Source organism: Dipodomys merriami, unplaced genomic scaffold (genome assembly GCF_024711535.1).
Source record: "Dipodomys merriami isolate MVZ:Mamm:240054 unplaced genomic scaffold, mDipMer1.0.p SCAF_15, whole genome shotgun sequence".
Classification (NCBI taxonomy): domain Eukaryota; kingdom Metazoa; phylum Chordata; class Mammalia; order Rodentia; family Heteromyidae; genus Dipodomys; species Dipodomys merriami.
This window is the reverse complement of record NW_027202826.1, coordinates 9,129,238-9,141,909: the sequence shown is the minus strand read 5'-3', so window position 1 is coordinate 9,141,909 and position 12,672 is coordinate 9,129,238. Positions and strand designations below refer to the sequence as shown.

Genomic DNA, 12,672 nt, shown 5'->3' with positions numbered 1-12,672 from the left:
AACAAAAATCCCAAACCCCAAATCTTCGGCAAGCCCATTTCTTTTCTAATGAAAATTGAAATATTTTTAGAAATGTGGACAAAATTACGTTCATAGAATTTTTGGCTGCTTAGAGACGCTAAGATTTCTCTATACTTTTATCTGTCTATTTGACAATGTGTTAGCTTTATAAACTATGAGAACACTCTCAATTAGCTCTTAGGTGCCTTACAGGAAGGATAGCAGATGACTTCAAATGAAAAGTGTTAGGGTGGAGCTTACTGCTGAGCCTCCTCAATATAAATCAAAGGTATGTCGGCTAATGTTCTATTTTAAGTGGCATTAAATATTCCTCCACCCTGAATTATAACTGTATCCCCATAATTATAACTGTATCCTCCTTAAGAGGTTTTCTTTGAAAAGGTGAAGGACTGTGCTAGGCTGAATTTATTTAGAGTTAGTGTTGGTCTGATATGACTAGTGCCAACAGACTCCAGTGCTTGTGTATGTATGTATGCGTGCATGTGTGTGTGTGTGTGTGTGTGTGTGTGTGTGTGTGTGTGTGTGTGTGTGTGTGTGTGCGCGTGTGTGCGCCAGTGCTGGGCTTGAACCCAGGGCCTGGGCACTGTCCCTCATCTTTTCACTCAAGGTTAGCACTCTACTATTTGTGCCACAGCTCTAGTTGGAGCTTTTTGGTGGTTAATTGGAGATAAGAGTCTAATAACTCCATTTCTGGATTTGGGGTTGTTACTAAGGATAGGAATCTCATAGATTTTTGTGCCTAAAATGGTTTTGATCCACAATCCTCAGATCTCAGCCTTCTGAGTAGCTAGGATTACAGACATGAGCCACCAGGACCCAACCCCAATGCTTTTTTGAGGAAGCCTCATAAAGAGAGTGAAATCATGTCAATTTGGAGGAATTAAGATAGTCCATTGGTTTCTTTTAATAATCAACTCCATCACTAAATCATGTTTATAATCATAGATTTGTAGAATGGTCTTGGACACAGAAGTATTATCTTTGGTTGAACTTTGAATATGGCATTAGAAAAATGTGAATTTTTAAACTGAGATTCATATTCCACAGGGGAAGTATATAGAACCTTTGTCAGCATTATTCCTTTTTCACTCAATGGTTTCTGTCCTTTGTGTCAAGTGTTAATGATAGACTCAAGAGATAGATAAAATAAATTAATTGGCCCTCATTCTTCTGAAGGGACATGGAATAGAAGTGAATGATGATTTTGGAATAACCATTCTGGGCACCTTGGGCATCTGGTATATTCCCTTTGTTAGAGAAAAAGTTCTGAAAACATACTGACAAAGAGATGATCTATACCTCTGCAGTGGTTTATTGTAAGGACACCATCTTAAGTACTTACCATATAGTCTTAGGATAATTTTATTGATGAGCACCAAGTCATTCTATTAGAATGGACTGTGGAAACAATTCTTGCATTATTCTAGAGCCATTTCCACTATAGCAGAACGAATTAAATCTTTCCAAGGAAGAAGTTGTTACTGGCTTCCAATGTGATTGTTTGAAATTATATATTTCTTATCTTTAAGTGGTTGTACGTAGGGTTTGCCATTCATCAAATGAGTTTACAAATACAATACATCGTGACCGATGTTATCCCTCTTTTCCCAATACAACCCCTCCCAATACATCCTCCCAATACAACACCTCCCCTCAGTTTTCTTCGTTTCATAGAATATGCATTAACTATTAAGGCTGCATTAATCTCCCTTCCTATCCTCTTTCATCTACTCCTCTCTCCTTGACTTCCCTCCACACCTGAATTTTAATATGAAACTATTGCAATGAAATTACTTGGTCAATATCGGATAGAAATTTGCCTTTCAGTTTTTCCTCATAGATTTTTTTTTTACCCTTTTAAGACCTAAATTCCCTGGGTCTGAAAGATTAGGTACAGTGCACAAAATTTTATTCTATTGAGCATTTGTGAACTCAGGACCTAGGCTCCATTTGGCTTTCTGTATATTGAGTGTGTCAAGAGGGTCCCTTGCTTATTTTTAGAAATGTGAAGGCCTTCAGAAGATGGTTTTCAACTATTTCCTGCCATGTAAGCAACTGCTTCACGAAACCCAGGATCACAGCATGTTCCTAATGACTTGCAGATTTTCAATTCTTGGGAGGTTGGTCTTGAACCTTTGGGGTTCAAAACAGGTCAGAGCAGACTTTATTCTTTATCAGCTTGTGAGAAAATCCAAGAGGCAGTCTGTGTTAAAGGATCTTTTTGTTATTGTAGCAAGAAGGCATGGGTTGGTTTTGTGTGTGTGTGTGTGTGTGTGTGTGTGTGTGTGTGTGTGTGTGTGTGTGTGTGTATGTGTGTGTGTGTGTGTGTGTGTGTGTGTGTGTGTGTGTGGCAATTTGAGAAGTATTCCTTAGTGGACTTTAGATTAGTTTCTTTCAGTTATTGTAACCATGCTGCAATTTTAACTAAGATTCTAGTAACTTACGTAAGGGGAGTAGGAGACACCGCAGTGTCTACCTACTTCTAGACGAGCTTTCATCCAAGTCTCCTTATTTAGGTTTCTTTCTGCAGACTCACCTTTAACCCCAGTTCCAGAGAAACTGGTATGATGCTGGCTGGGTATTGTGCAGCTAATTAGTTGCTGGCTTTACCCACTTAAAAACTGATCTTTTTTGGATCTAGTAAATTGAATACTACTTGTAAGTTTGCTTGCCTGCCATCAAAATTTACCCTTGTGTCCTCTTCTTTTCCTACCATGTTAAAAATACAATTTTATTGTTATTATTCAGGTGTTGTACAGAAGGGCCACCATTTCATAAATCAGATGAGTACTTTTTTTTTTTTTTTTACAATATCATAACTTCCTTTGTTTTCCCCCGGGTTTCTTCTCCCATCCCTGCCCGCAATCATTTCCCAAATGGTCACTTGGACTTTTTACTATTAGCTTGTGTCCTAAAATGGTAAACCAAGCAGCATACATGGATTGAATATGTTACATTCCTCTGGGATGTGAACTTAATTCAGGCCAGCAGTGACTCAGGCCTCTAATCCTACCTACTGAAGAGACTGCGATGTAGAAGATGATAGTTTGAAGCCAGACCAGGCAGAATAATTCACTAGACTCAATCTCCAAAATAAGCAGCCAAAAAGCAGGGCTGAAGGCATGAATCAAGTGGTAGAGTGCCAACCTAAAGTTAAAAAAAATGAAGATAGACCTTAAGCTAAAGATGCTCCAAAATCTGGTATAAAGTTGATTAGTTGAGAAGAGTTTTAATGTCCCAGCTAGGAAATCTTTCTTGTGTAGTAACTTTCTATCCAATCCTTCCCTCTAGCTACATTTTGAAAATTAAGAAGATAAATGTAATCTTTTAATGTAGTGAAAATGTTCACCAAGGGCTAAGCATATATTTTAATGGAGTGCAAACATTTACCAAGGGCCAGATATAGTCTGATATTTGTGTGAAAAAACGCTCAAAACTCTGACATATTAATGTATTTAAGCAGGGTTAAGATTTTTACAACAGCACCCACCTAAGGCTAGAGAATTTATTCATCACTCACCATGCCTGGTCATCTGGGGAAAAAACTTAAAACTAGCCAGAGCAGAAGATCTACTTCAACTGGTGTCAAAAAAAGTCACATACCTCTGGAAGAAGGTAGAAACGCACACACATCAAATCAAGATGCAGTTGTTGAATGAAGGGATGCCATTGACCAAGAAGTATTTTACTTATAACCTGACTTATGGAATTATTATTAATGATAATTGTTATTTATAATAATAATTATTATTACAAATGGGACAAATGTGGCTGTAATTACTACTAGCCTATTTTACCGACAGTGACATGTCAGCTGTTCGTTTTAACTATTAATATTATTTCAAAATGTTTAGATACTCTACATACAGGTTTTGATAGAACATTTTTTGTGAATATTGCTTGAAAAATGGGGATGTTGCTAGCATGAGAGAAATAGAGGGAGAATCAAGATAAAAGCAGGGAGGGGGGAAAGAGAGCAAAGACATTGAAGAAAGAAGGGGAAATACATATGTCGAAAGGTAGACTGGAGGTGCGAGAATGAACTTTAGCATAGAATTCTCATTTGTGTTTTTGCAATGTTGGGTTAAATCACATATTTCTGGTATGTATTCACCTGTTGCAATCAGAATCTGAGAAGCATGTAATTAATCATACCAGGGCTATCTGCAGGGTCACTTCCTGTGAGACAGGATTTGCCCTTCATCATGGTGATACTTGGTGCGTAAGGGTGGCTCTTGGGAATTTGGATCCAAGTTAAAAGAAGCATTTGTATTTCCCTGGTCCCCCAGAGGAGTCATAAACCATGCTGTGACTTCTGAAGACCGTTTCAAAGTCAAATGCCTTCCTCTGAGAGTACTTTGCCGCACACTTATAAAACTGGAAAAGGGCATTTCAGTCAACGCTTTATTCTTCTAGTTAGGAACCGGGACTAAATAGTGGCCACCAACAGGGATCATTTAAGGGCCAAGCAGAAGGGCCTTCTATCAAAACATCCATCCCCAGATGAGCCTGTGTATTGCACTCTACTTTCTGGAGCTGTTTGAAATTCTGTCCATTACGGATTCACTTACATTACAGTGTCCTCTTTAAAAAAAATGTCCCAGGGAAGGCTAAGTAGTCTATTAATCAATCAGTCACAGCCCAAGGTGGCTTAGTTTAATTTAATTGCTTTTCTCTAGTTAATGGAAGTTTTGATGAGGGTCAAGAAGAGAGGAAAGGGAAGTAATATGGTCCCGGGGATGCTCATTGGAAGACAAGCCTGATCAGAGAGCGGCACACCCAGGGGGCAGCATGGGGCTGGGGGAAGAGAAGAGGCTGAGAAATGCCACCTGCGACACCTTGGCAATAAAATTAAAAATTGTAAACATAAAATAAAATGAAGTGAAATAAAAAAGAGAAATGCCCAGGCAATCTTGATATGTTGTGGGGCAGGTCTTTCTCTGTCTGTCTGAAAAGCCTTAACATTCGTATTGTAGAGTACTGTGGTAAAACGGTTCTAGATTCTTCTTAGAATTTGTGTGTTGTTTAATAATGGTATCTCAATATTATGAGAAAGAGAATACGGACCCTTCAAAGCAGACTCTGTTAGCATGATGTCTAAACCTATATGGTACATTCTCTTTTGTTTGTCTTAAGCACATATGGTGTATTCTATTTACTAAACAATGAATATAAACCAGGGTTATGAGATTGATTATTGTCATGGTAAGCAAGGCAAGGAGCTCAAAATGATTCAGTAGAACAATTCTGAAACTTGATGGGAAGAAATCACTAGATTACTTAGAGAGATGTAATGTATCTTTGTGCTTTTTTGCTGCGTAATCGGGATAATGTAATGGAGTTGTGTTCAAGGTAGGCCTCAAAGATATTTTAGTTTAAGCAGTTTTTTTTTTAAAGCTTGCTCTATATTGTAAAATCTTTGCTACATATTTTAGGAATTATTAGTTTGTTCTTTTTAGAAGACAGTATATATGAACAGGATAGCAAGCTAGCTTACATTCTTTCTTTCTTTCTTATTATTATGATGATACTGGGACTTGAAGTTAGGTCCTTGGGCTCTCATTTGGCTTTTTCACTGAAGGCTAGTACTCTACCTCTTGAGCCACAGAGCCACTTCTGGAGATTTTTGGTGGTTAATTGGAAATAAGAGTTTCACAGACTTTTTGTCTGTGTTGGCTTCAAATCTTGGTGCTCAGATCTCAGCCTCCTGAGTACTGTGCCCACCTAGGATAGAAAAAGTCTGAATACCTTTTGTGCTCTGAATGCTTTGTTTAGCAATGTTGGATGCATCACTGTAATTCGGTGTAGTACTTGTACTTTCAGTAACTTCCCCTGATGGTTTACTTTTCTAATCTCTGGGTAAGATCCAGTGAAATACAACAACAGGCCAAGTGGATGATTACAGCTTCTGTGGCAGAGCCCATTGATACCAAGGAAAATAACTAAAGACAGGCCACTCATACCAAACTTCACTTCATTAACTCCTGGATTATCTAAGTTGCTAGTGATAGGTTGCCCTAAACATGTAGCCTTATTAAAATTATAATACAATTATAATTTATAATAATCTTCAATTTAGTATCTCATCATATGAAGTGCTCCTGCTGGCAGATTTTATCTCGCAGAATCACACTGTAATTGTACAAGTAGTCATACACAATCAAAAGTAGGTTAACAAAATGCATATTTCATATTTTACATATGGTAAAATTCTGTAAATGAATTCAAATTTCTTCTTGAATATAAATATGGGATTCCCCTCTGATATAATTAATGCAACCTATCCTGTTCGGCAGAGGACAGAAATGTCAAATCACACACAAAATAAAGTGGCTAAGTGGATTTTATTACCAAAACAATAGTACAATTTCCATAAACTTACGGAAAACATTTCTCATCTCCTAAGAAAGCCTTTGGCAGAAAGCAGAGCTGTGCTTGACACCCAGCCTGCACCAGTCGGGTCTCTGGGTAGCTTTTTCTCCATGTCACTTGTGTATCCTTGAGTTTTGAAGAGAAATAGTTTCCATTCTCAACCCTTATTCATTTTTCTACTTGTATTTAAATTTAAGATGTAGGGTTCCAGTGTGCTCATTTCAATGAGTACCATTTTCAGGAAGGACTATTTCCAAGTCATGTTATAGGATTCTGAGTTTTCCTGCCTATTTTATTGCAGGCTGTTCATCTAAACATGCCAATGGTATAAAATTAAGGCACTATTTTTAGTGGATGAATAAAATTCCATATCACATTTTCCTGATCCATGAATCCATTGAGGGGCATCTGGACTGATTCCATACCTTGGCTATGGTGAATAGTGCTGCAATGAACATGGTTGTACTGGTAGCTTTACTATATCTTGGTTTACAAACTTTTGGGTAAACGCCCAGGAGTGGAATCTGGTAGATCTATGTTTAACTTTTTGAGGACTCTCCACACTGCTTTGCAGAGTGGTTGAGCAAGTTTTCATCCCCATCAACAGTGTTTTAGGGTTCCATTTTGGCTGCATCCTTGTCAGCATAAAAATATAGTATATATATCCACAATGGAATGTAACTCATCCATTAGAAAGAATGACATTGTACCATTTGTAAAGAAATGGAAAGAACAGGAAAAGGTATGCTAAATGAAGTAAGTCAGGAGCAGAGAGACAAAGGGTGCATCTTTTCCCTTATCTGTGGAAGCTAGGTTTAGCTTAAAAACTATGTTTAGCTTAAATGCACTGGGTGGTATGCAAGTATATACAAATATATTCATGGAAATGGGGTAGATTCAAGATTATCTCTGTTATAGAATAGTTAGGCCATTATTATTATTATTGCTATAACAAAAAAGAATTCAGAGATTAAGTAACCCATCCAAAATTATATGAGTAGTTAAATATGACATAGGATTTAAAATTAAGTCTTTCTGACTCCGAAGACCTGCATTTAACTAACATAAACCAACTCTCCTGAAAAGCCAGTGGGTCCCTAGGAATGATAATAAATAGTACTTTGTTCTGTAGATGCAGGATTGAGTAAAAATAAAGATATCCTTTTATTTTTAGTCTCATTGAAGATGAGCGATAGTTTTAAAAGATTCATAATATTGAATATACAACTACTACTGTGAGAATTGATGTTGAGCAGAGAGCCTAGCTCTGTGGATGTGAGTAGCACTGGCTGAAGAAGCTGAGCAGAGAGAGTAGGAAGCAAATGGCTATACCACATCGCTATAGTGGCACATTTCAGGAGGAACAGGTACAAAGACTCTGGAGAAGCAGAAAGCTTTGTGCATTGGGGGTATGGATGGAAGGCAGTGGAAGTAAACTGGAAACCACACAGATAAAAGTAGTTGAACTTCAGTTCTGGGGGAGCCAGGAAGACTGGAGTCACCAGACCAACTCTGTAGGTCTAATATAATGTAGAATGTAATTCGGCTCTTCAGTGGCTTCCAAAGAAATGGTAGATGTTTCCTTTATTGGCTTTTGCTCGGCATGCTTACAGAAAGTTCCTAGTCAGCTTTTTTTTTTTTTAAATCACCCCTTCAATTGTGACTTGCTAGCATTCTTGTGAAATTGTACTTTCAACTGAGGTACTACTTGTGAAGACCCTGTATGGAAGTGCCAGTGCCATATGCCGGTCACCATAATAAGCTGTACCTTGATATAGTAGCAACCCAATATAGTTATTCTTACTCAGTTTGATGGACAGTAAGTGTATTTATCTGTGTTTTGCATATGTCAAATTTCCTTCAAGTGATGAACGTAGATTCACATGCCTGATGGTCAGACTGAGAAGGCAAAAAAAAAAATCTGAGTGTGAAAAAGACCATCTTTGATGCCCTTTGGGTCAAGGCCCATGTGTGCAAGGTTGCTGGAGGGAGTGGTATGTGATGGTCAAGAAACATACAATGGAACAAGAGGCAAGCACAGACAAACACTACATGAACACACAAATGTATTTATTTCCAGACAGACTCTATTGTGTCACTCTAGTGAGATGGGCTGGACACACTGTGTTGTTTCTGACTCTTCTAAACTACTCCCTAGACCACATGTGAAGATGGGTATGCAGGAGATAACAGCTGGAGGAGCACTTGCAACCCGCTCTCCTCCCAATGGCCATGTACAGAATGGAACCATGGGAGTCTGGAAACTGGTTGCAGCATTAGGGCTGTGATGATTTCCCTTTCCACAGGGCCTGACACAACTTCTAGGCACTCAGCAAATGCTTACTGAGTGAATGAATGATGTGACGGTGGAGAGTTACACAGAAAAAAGGAATGCAGAATAAGGAAGTCCTGTTACTGAAATATAATTGAGCCTTTTTTTTTTAAATATTGAGGAATGTAACATGAATCTAGTTATTAGGCCCAGAAAATGTTCAATGAGGAACAAATAACTGGTTCAAGACAGAATTGCTGTTCTGAGTTCTTCAGATTCTTTAGGACTAGAAATCTTTATTTAGAACTCAACTGCTAGTGGAGTGCTTGTCATCCTAAAACTTGGGGATCAGGAGGGTGAGGAATGAGTCGCTAGAATAGATGATCTCTGCTTTGAAATGGATTTTCGGACTGAATCTGTGGAACTGCTTTCTTGCTCTTTCTCTCTCCTCCCATTCCCTGTTCTTTCTCCCTCTTCTTTTCTGCTTGTCATCTTCTCTCTCAGCTTTGGGCTAGAACTTTCTCTGCTATGAGCTATTCTTATTGCATGCAGTAAATAGTTTTGAGTCTTATTATTATTATTTTAACATTTTAGTTAAAGATGACTAAGAAAATGTTTGGCTAGGACTTGGGTACTTTCTTCTGATGGCTTTTGTTTCAGTTGGAAATGTGGCAGTTTCTGATGGGAACAAGAGCTAGAGAGTCCAGAATAAAAGAACATTGTTCTCATTATGCTTTGGAAAAGGCCACAGCCTAATCTGCCGATGGACAAGTCTATATCAACTTTGGAGAAAGGAAACCTCACTTCCTGGCATTAGATATTATCTTGGAACCCAGTGTGCCATCTTGTATTTGCTATTAATGTTGGTTACATGATTCAAAGCTTAGGGAGTTTACAGTAGCCTAAGGCCATGTTTACAGTAGCAAATTTGACTTTTTTAGTTAAAAAGTAAAGCATTTTCTAACATCCCCAGGGCATGAAGATGAATGTCTCTTGATCTGATTTCTTATTCTCTTCTGTGTCACGTGATTGACACGTGATTTGAGCAGTATTTGCCTGAGAAGAGTGAGTTCTCCCAAACCATGTATCCCGATAGGCTGATGGAAATGCTCATCAGTCCAGCCAGCTGTAATGGAGAACAGGTGAAGAGGTCACGCCTCACCTCTGGCCTAAAACCAAGTGTGTCAAGCCTGTGATGGAAGATTAGCATGCCGAGGCCAAATCCAGCCAGAAGCTGATGGAGGCTGGAAGCCAGGGACTGCCCAGGATGCACGCCAGGAACAATCTGGAGGCCAGAGTAAGGAGCCAAAGAATGCATTTGCCTCTTTTATTTCCAGACAACCTCCCTTCACCAAAACCTGAGTCCACCAAAAGTACGGAATCATGAAATCACCTTTCCTAACCCTTTCCTTCTGTCTCAGTTCTAATCATCCACAACGTTTGGCTCCATGGGAAATAGTTTCACTGGGAAAATGCAGCTGGTGAATTCTGATTTGTTCAAGGAGAGAATCACGTGGCAGTTGGTCATTTTCAGTAGGTAAATTAATAATATAAATTCATGAGTCATGTTAGACTTTAAAAGAAGATGTCTAAATATAACTTGGCAATCGAAGAGACATTTAGAATTTTTCTACAGGATATGAATTTTTAGACGACACACCTGAGCTTGTCTCGTATATACCAAAATCACCTTCCTGATTTCTTGGTTTAAAGTTGGAGGATAATCACCTCTGGCTGATGTGTTTTGGGCTGTGATTTCCATGGCATCTACAGTCACATACTTAAGGAATGATTTGAAATTCTACAGATAAAATTTGGAATGCATATTTAAGTTGTTGGGGGCCTTTGGGTGGGGAGAGGGGACACATGCAAAACACTCTTGTAAGGAATATATTCTTGCGATACTCTGGGTAGTTAAATCACAGTGTCTATATTCAATTGATTGCTTTGAAGATATTTTTATTTTGTTTTTTTTTTTGTAACTGTTATTTGGTGAAGAGAAATATACTTAATTTCTTTCAGATCAAGGATAATATTTTCTGTTCTTTTTGTCCCTTTTGAAGCTAAGATTATTTTATCTCCTATCATCTCATCTCTCATTTGAGGACCAGAACTGGTTCTTTCCTTTTCTGTGTGTTTGGTTTCATGTTATTCCCGCCCCCCCCCCAATTTTCTAATAAGTATATGAATTGATTAGATGGTCTTTCTTCAATGTCTTACGTTGATCAAAGAGTAACTTATAATAGTTTTCTAATTCCTCGATTTTGTATACAGGCTCCTTTCAGAGTCTGATTTCTCAAATGATTGGTCTCAGCCATTTATTCCACTGGTCTTCCTCTCACTCCCTACTCAACACCCTGCAATTTGGCTTCTCCATCTGCACTTCAGAGAAGCGGTATTACAGAAACTGAACTAGACTAAATGGCCTGCTCACAGCTCTCTTGCATTTCAACCTTTCTGCAGAATGTATCCCTGCACATCACTGGCTTTCTTCAAATTGCCGTGTTCATTATCTGTAGGCCATTACACAAATGGGTCTGCAGTCTTTACTTTCTGAAATACTAATGATTTTGTTATTTAAATAGAAGGCTTTACAGAAATGATTCCTGGGGATTTCATGTGTTACTAAGAAGAAAGCTGAAAAGTGCTTCAGCATTAAATGGACATTTGATAACAACCATTATTATTTTTGTGCCTGTACTGGGGTTTGAACTTAGGGACTTTGTGGTCTTGTGTAGCTTCTCCCCTCCCCAAGGCTGGTGTTCTACTTGAGCCACACCTCTACTTCTGGATCTTTGCTGGTAAACTGGAGATAAGAATCTCATGGACTTTGCCTAAGCTGGCTTTGAACCTCAATCCTCAGATTTCAGTCTCCTGAGCAGTGCAGACTACAGATGTACATAAAATGAACATTCTCTACATTATAGGTGGACAGATAGTTCAAATGAGTGATAGAGATAGCAGTTATCTTATTTACATGGGATCAAACTGTATCTAACTTGAGGCAGAAAGACTTGCAGATGGCCCCCAGTTATTGCCTGATCTTGATATTTATATACTTACCAGTAAAACTACCTGGCCTAGGGGTTTTGTTTTTGGGAGGGTTTGAAATGACACAGTCAGCATCTTTGGTAGACTTATCAAAGTTACTGTTTCAGATATCATTTGCTTCTTGAGTGAGCCTGGTAATTAATGTTTCTCAAGTTTATTCATGGCATCTAAATTGTTTATTGACATAAACTTGGTAACGTTCCTTTACGATTCAATACAAGTCCAGTGATGTGACCTTTTTCAGCCTATGGTAGTATGTTTTCTCTCTGTGTCTCCTGATCAGAGAACGTTTGCAATTTTATTGAACTTCTTTAAGAACCAGCTTTTGATTTCATTATTTTTATGATGCCTATTTTCTATGTTATTAACTTTCACTTTGACTTTTATTATTGTTTTGTCATGCTTATTAGGATTTAATTTTTATTCTAGTTTTATAAAGTTGAAATTGGATATTGTATATATTTGTTAGAGTCTTGTTCATTAGACAAGTGCTCTAGTACTTGAGCGATACAACCAATTCTTTAATGTTTTAGTTACTTTTTGAACAAGGGCTTGCATTTATACGTTAGCTGGAATGGATTGTGATCCTCCTGTTTACATTCTCCACATAGCTGAGATGACAGGAGTATGTCAGTATGCCCAGCTTTTTATTTGTTGAGATGGGATCTTTCTGTCCTGGCTGGCCTTGATCTACAATCATTTTGACATCTACTCAAGTAGTGAGAGTTAAAGGCATGAGCCACCACACTTGGGCATCACCTTTGTATTTTTAAATCATTGTGAGGTTGAGTTAAGATTGTATAAAATTAAGTCATGTTATATATACAAGTCAACTGTTTTTGAATATTTTCCTGAGATGGTCAACCATGAAGAAAGTCTAATTGTAGAACGTTCTTATCATCTTCCAAAGGGATCTCATGGTGACATGGTGGAACTCCACATTTCTGCCCCTAGCC

The 12,672-nt window shown here is 38.1% G+C and overlaps 1 protein-coding gene across 5 annotated transcripts in view; it reads left to right on the top strand.

Annotated features, from left to right (window-relative positions):
• The window catches only part of Iqcm (IQ motif containing M), a 273,787-nt gene that overhangs the window by 54,251 nt on the left and 206,864 nt on the right, over nucleotides 1-12,672 (top strand). The gene's annotated exons all lie outside the window — the stretch shown is intronic.